Below are 7107 nucleotides of genomic sequence, written 5' to 3'. Positions count from 1 at the left end.
AAATCTGTTAAGTCTGCATTTTGGACAGGTGTTACCATAATGCTTAAAGCCCACAGATTATTTTTATTTTTAGGAGAGAAATTGGTGAAAGATAATTTCCTTACTCAAAGGAGTTTGAGTTTTATAATTTCTGGTGCTAGATCAAAATTTATCTTCTTAAAGAAGTATCAAAAATTTAAGACATAACCAATATTGACTAAAATTATTTTTCAACTTTTTGAAATGAACGGTTTAATAATTTCCAACAAACAAAGCCTGCAAGAATAAAAGCAACTACTGTTTCCTATCCTTTTGATTAGTGTATTCCTAGAAGAAATTAAACTAAATAATTATAATTACATATAACTGGTTGAAAATTACAGTGAACATATTCTTCTGCTAAGTAGATTATAGTCAATGAAAATATGGTCAGAAGAAGAAAATGAAATAAGAACTATTTTTCACTGATTTTTATACATAACTTAGAAGTGTTTCTATTTTGTCATTATGTCTAAAGAGAAAATAAAAGAGGATTTTTAAAAGAATATACTAGTTTCAATGCATATTTATGGTACTAAAATATGTAAAGTAATATCAATGTATATTTTCTTTAAACAAAGCTTTCACTTTATTTCCCTTTTAGGACAACTTGAAAGAGAGAAAAGAACCATTTTAGATTTTGAAATAAAAATATCTTACCTCCCTTACAGTCAGAAGAATGTCTTCAGGCAAAAGCACAATTAAAAATGCAAGACCTGGATTTTCAATCTCATGCATTTCACACCCACCCATCCACCCACCCACAAGTAGACATCTTTTTGTGGGTCAAGAGTCTTGCTCCCTCCATCCAAACCTAAGATTACCCCATATGGTCAGCAAGGTCAAACTGCATTACTGCCAATGAAACTATATGACTCCACAAGGACCTTAATGATTTAAAAAAAAAGGAAAAAAAAGGTCAGTAATCCAATTCCAGTGGCTTCAGAGTCTAAAATTGCTAATTTTTGGCCACGTGCTGCACACTTCACCTGCTAGTAATGACATTTTTGTATTTTCTTCTAATTACACTCAAAGCTAAGACCTTTGGCCCCGGGCCACAGACCCCTATTCAGGCTGCGCACATTCTCTTAAACGACCTGATCCTTTGTTGTCACCCTTTCTCTTTCATCTATTATTTACACCCATAGAGAAGGAAGACACTCCACCATTTGTAAAGCTTAAAGCTTCTAATCATCTTCATTTCTTTGCCTTTCAACCTACAGTTTTTTTCATAGACGAATGCCAAAAAGTTTGACAAAATCATTTTTTTTTCAACCACATACTTTTCCCTCCTTCCCTTTTCTTACTGCTTGCTAACCTCCTTCCTGTCCCTTCTCTACCACAGAAGGTACTCTTGATCATCCGGCATTCACAAATTTTGACTTTCACCAACAAAACGAATTTCTAACTATAATACAAAATCTCCATCTTGCTCTCACAGATTGATAACAAGTATATTTTTCTCCTCAAAGAGCTGATTAAAGTGGAAGTTTACTTAAAATAACTTACTATCTGCTTCAGCCTCCCTAAGGCATGAGCACAGGATTTTCAGAATTCCCCTGCAAAAATGTCAAAGAAGCTTCATTGAACAGTTAGGATGTTAGTTATGTAGCTGAAACTTTTCAAACATTTTATTATCTGCAGATGCTCAAATGCTTACAAGAAAGAAAACAAAAAGAGGAAGGAAAGCATAACAAAAAATACATACAAAGAAAATTTTACCAATAAAAGAATTTGTAAATTATTACCACATCCAAACAGCAAAGTCCTTACATAAAACATTCTATATCATTGTAATCTCCCAACATTTTCCCCACACTAAAAAAGATATATATCAAAACACATTTTGAAAATCCAAAGCACAGAACTGTTTACCATGTTGCAGATGTCCCCTTCAGATCACAGCAGCCACCCCGAGACTCTGCTTTCCAAGATGTTTATAAAAGGACACACGATCCATCTTTGCTCTCTCTTCCTCTATTGCTCAGCTTACTCTTGATTTCTAGCAGTATTTCCTTGTTGTCTGTCCTCTCTGCAGACCCTGAAACCCCTTGTCTTTTCTTATTTTCACCATTTGCCTCAACCAGCAGTTCACTGGAGGCCCATCCATCTTGTAATGCCTAAAGTGACAGATGCTCCCAGGAATGACCACACTGCTGAGTGAACAAAAGATAACATCACCTCTAGGAACTCCAGAGAGAAATACAACTGCAACCTCAAGACAGGGTCTGACTTGACAGACACTGGACCATAAACCTCTTCTAAGCGAGAAAGAAAACAATTGCCACACACACAAAAAAATCTGACACAATCAAAGGCAGAAAAGAGTGATTATTTGTGGATTGCCTTTTCACTCTGCGGCTCACTTTTCCCCCCTCAACGCTTTTATATTGGGGCAATTCACTTGCCAAGAGGCAAGAGAAGTTCTTGTGGGGGAAAAGCCTTTCTCAGTATCTTCTTTCATTCAACAATATTCAAAGTGAAATTCATTCACAAGTGTGTTTCAGTAAATCTAAGCCTTATGATATAGCATCCTTAAGCCTGATCCACCTCGTCTGCATAAAGCAATGTCTAGATTCCAAAATGCTGGCTCAGCGCTACTGCTGTGAAAGGATACACATACTTTGCAAATTAAAAACACATTAGAAATTAAAAAGCAGTGTGACACAATGTCAACAATATGTGTAGCTCATAAAAGAAAGCTCACCATTCATTCATCAGACAACCTCCAACTTGGGTTAAAGAGACTATTAACAAGAGGATTCTGGGAAAGACTACAGCTCTCTTTTTCAACAAAGAAAAGGTCATATTAACATCTCCCAGCAACGAATGGATGCTGTAGATGCAGGGGACTCTGCTTGATACCATCTAGGTTTGGGGCAGGGGGCAGGTTGCTTTCATTTTTAAAAGAATCTTATTTAAAATCTTCATGCAGCAAAAGGCAAATTTAAATTCTAACATTTAAATTTAATTTTAAATTTCTAACATTAAATAAATACAATGAAGGGAAATTTTAGAACAGAAAAACAAAAACTGACTTGGAGAGCAATTAAGAACATTGTGATCAATGTCAATTATGAAGACTAACAAGCCCTTTTTATAATTGATATCAAGCAACACAGAACTCTGCTGCACCTAAATGCATTATCATTTTCGAGCAGGGTAAATGATACAAATACCTTTGTTAAATCTAAAATAAAGAGCCAAATGCTCGAGAAAAGTCTGTCAGCCTTATTTCTAAGAAGAAATGTCAGCATTTACGATGGCATTTCTTTAATACAAATATTTTAATTTTTTTTTAAAAATTTGCACAAAAAACTTTTAAGTTACACTTCTTTCTCTTTGGAGAAGCTAATGACTCATCCCTACTTTACTAGAAAAAATAAAATTTAAAAGATATTTTATTTTATCTCTTGCATGTAGAATATTTGTGGGGTAAAAGAAAACTTTTTAACTTGATAAATCAACATATCTTTTTCTTTAACATTATCTTATGTCTCCCTTATTTCCTCAAACACTTCAGTGTACCTGTACAAACAACACAAATATTTCACAATGTCAGAATTTTCTGATCCTTATTTTAATACTGGAAAAACATATGTATATAAAATAATTAAATGAACGCATACAATTAGGTAGATCAATGGGGAAAAGATTAAGTAATTATAGACTGCTTATCAATATGAAAGGACTTGTTCTAATATGGATGATCTTTAACTAGACAGCTTTATTTAACACACACTGACCCTAAGTTGTCCCCCTAGAACCCTGATCCAAAAACGCCACCTCATTCAACACTCTCAAATTTTGGCATTGATATCAAGAGAGAGACGTGACCTTGAAATGACAGTTCCATGGCAGAAAGTAAAAAAAGAAGACCCAATTAAAAGGCCTACTTTAAGACACAATAGGATCAATACTGCACGCAAGAAAAGTACACCCCCGTGGAAAGTTCTTATTGCCTGATTGATCAAAAACAGAACAAAACTTTTCCTTTTTTCAGGGCCTCATCCAGATCACAGTCAGTGCCAGAAATCCACACAGGAAAAAAATCCATCAAAATGAAACCCTAAAAGGGTTTACCCTTCGCCATCCCATTTGCACTTCAAAACCCTGTAAGGCCTTCAGTTAAACCCCAGGGCTGAACCATTTCAATAATAAGAGAGGTGGCCAGCAGTGATTTATCTCCCATTTGGCCTCTGGACAGAGCTGTAATGTCTAGGAAGCTTCCCTTCCCTGACTCGAACCCTCCCCCCTAAGCCTCAACCTTCATTTGTGCAGCTTTGGATCTTCAGTACCTTATAAACAACTCATATGCCCTTTCCAATCAGATGCAAGAACAGTTTGTAACTCAGGGTTTTCTTGGCAATGCTTTCACAAAACGGAATGCTGTTGTAATAATCACAGCATTGAAAATACCAGGTTAAATTTCAGGTTCTCTTTGCTGTAATAAGTTGAAGAAGAAAGAAACTTTAACTCAAGCCTTTTTCTTCTCACCCATGTTGATTGTTGTCAGAACTTCTTAAACTTTTCCCAATTTATACTTTGATATCCATTACATCTTGGGCTACATCAGCCAACTTCCTGTAGTGATGTTCATGTAAATTTAAACCCTTGCATTGTAAAATGTCTTAGCAAATCCAAAAATGTGGAGATTTCACAGGTCACAGACTCCTGGGTCAGAAAGACCTTAAGAACAGATAGCAGACCACTATGACTCAACTGATTTATTCTACACTTGTTATCAAATTTGTACTATAACTGACATCCACACACACAATTTTCCTCTAGTAAAATAAATACCAAACAATGTCAACAGTTATTTAAGTTGAAATAAAGGTAGCAGAATTTATCAGATGGGAAGCAGTGAAGTTACTCCTTAAACATGGAGAACATTTTGTCACTGGGCATGAATTTCCTATTTCAAAATTATGTTCATATGCTTGCTAATATACAGAGAAGATGAAAAATATATACACTCTTTTCCCTACCTACTCATTGCTTTCTATTTTCATTTCAGTGACAGGGCTTTGTTCTTCTGATTGATTCTGATAAATTCCATCTGAATGCCACATTAACAACTTGCCCTAAATGAATCTACTATAGTAATTCTGATTTTATAATATGAAAACTTTCACGTTATTCATTAACTTTATAAGTTTAGAGACTCCACAGGCAAATATAAATGTATTTCATTTAAACCTAATATCAGTTAAGAGAAGTTTAAAAGAATAAAATTAATTATATGGCCCTGATAGTTAAAAATACAAGAAATACAAATTTTTGTTGATTCAAAGAAAAGTTATTCACGTTTTTGGAGCTATTTATCAATAAAAATATCTAACTATCCTTATACCTCATTAGCAAATAGTTTTCACTTTTAGAGCTCCAAATACTACAAATTCTAAAAGCAAAGAATAAACCAACTCTTACAGCAAATGACTTTATTGCATGCTACCAGGTCAACGAATCTCAGATTTGTGTATGAGATAACATAAAAATTCAAACTGCACATATAAATCAAGAAGAACAGATAAATGAAAAAACCAAAGGGACATGACTTTTTATATCACTGAAACAAACTTTGTCACTAATAACAATACTCAGAAAAACAAATTTCTTAACCTACTACATGACATTAAAAAAAAAAGCTTTCCTCAGAGAGTCAGCAAGAGTAATTGATCCACCACAGAGGAAATATTCAATCTTCATTAAATATTTATTCAGTGCAATAGGTTGTTAGGTCTATTTAGACCTCAAAGAAGAAATAGTTCCTGTCTGGTAGGAATCAGGTCTTGGGAGAATTGAATGGAGATGAGCTGAAGTTCCTCAAGTAATGACACTGTATTTCAAAGCAATGATGCTAAAAATTGGAGGTATGCTATGAAATGATTGCTGCTACTTTGAAATCTGATACAAAGAAACTGATAGTTCAGGGAGTAGTAATTTTAACAAGGTATGACCAGCTAAGTAAGCAACTTGATTTCCTAGTAACGCAGGACAATACAATTTGGATGTTTAAGATCTGTGGTTCCCAACCCTTCGGCCGTAGCCAAGTCGCCTGTCTTTTCTGGGCATCTTTCTTTATCCATAAAATGAGAGGTAAAAGTAATACATTTCCAGATTGAAGACACTACGATTACAATGGGGGAAGGGAAAGGATCCCATTCACAACCGGACAACATGAAGAACGCACAGGACTCGTCTTAATGACAAATCTGTGATAACATCATTTTTTCAATTGCCAAAGATGAGCTGGATGACATAAGTGAAAATTTACACACAGAGAAATATGCTGCGTTTCTTACAGAGAAAGCTAATTGTAAAAATATTTGTTTCTCAAACAAAATAATAACACAATTCCAATCAAAAGAACAGTAAAATTTGGGGGGAACATTGTGAAAACATTCATAAATTCATAAGGAAGATTATCAGAGAAAAGATGGGGAAAACATCTTTTTGAAAAATGTTACAAGGGCAGGTGAGCCAAATAAATGTTTAATGAAGAAAGAGCTTTTGTTCATTGTCACTAAATCCAGTGAACATTTTTTTGGGTTCTCGTCTAACATGTCCTGAGTATATTTCTTGAAATTTCCTTCTCTTCTGCTGGGTTTCATCTCACAGCTCTCTGGTCTTCCTCCTTCCCTCTGCTGCTGCTTAGTTCCCTCTGCACTCCCATAATACTCCGCCCAGCAATGAAATGTGGTAGTTCTGCAGGATCTAGGATGCGGTAGCCATCCTCCAATGGGCCCCATGGTTCCCACCTGCTGTGTAATCCACTCCCACGTCGAATCAGGGCTAACTTACATGACCAGTAAAATATGGAACAAGTGACAATGTGTGATTTCCAAGGTCATAAAACATATTGCAGTTTCTTATATATAAAATAGAAAACTAATAAGACTCTACAGTATAGCACAGGGAATTCTATTAAATACTCTGTAATGGCTTATATGGGAAAAGAATACTAAAAAAAAAAGAGTGGATATACATATATATGTAACTGATTCACTTCACTGTACACCTGAAACTAATACAACATTGTAAATCAATTATACACCAATAAAAATTAAAAAAAAAAAACCCAAA

The 7107-nt window shown here is 34.8% G+C and overlaps 1 protein-coding gene across 1 annotated transcript in view; it reads right to left on the bottom strand.

Annotated features, from left to right (window-relative positions):
* GREB1L (growth regulation by estrogen in breast cancer-like) overlaps window positions 1–7107 on the bottom strand; it is a 225419-nt gene that overhangs the window by 123115 nt on the left and 95197 nt on the right. The gene's annotated exons all lie outside the window — the stretch shown is intronic.

This window comes from Bison bison, unplaced genomic scaffold (assembly GCF_000754665.1).
Source record: "Bison bison bison isolate TAMUID 2011002044 unplaced genomic scaffold, Bison_UMD1.0 scf7180017864498, whole genome shotgun sequence".
Lineage (NCBI taxonomy): Eukaryota > Metazoa > Chordata > Mammalia > Artiodactyla > Bovidae > Bison > Bison bison.
The sequence above is the reverse complement of the archived record's forward strand: the minus strand, read 5'-3'. Positions and strand labels throughout refer to the sequence as shown.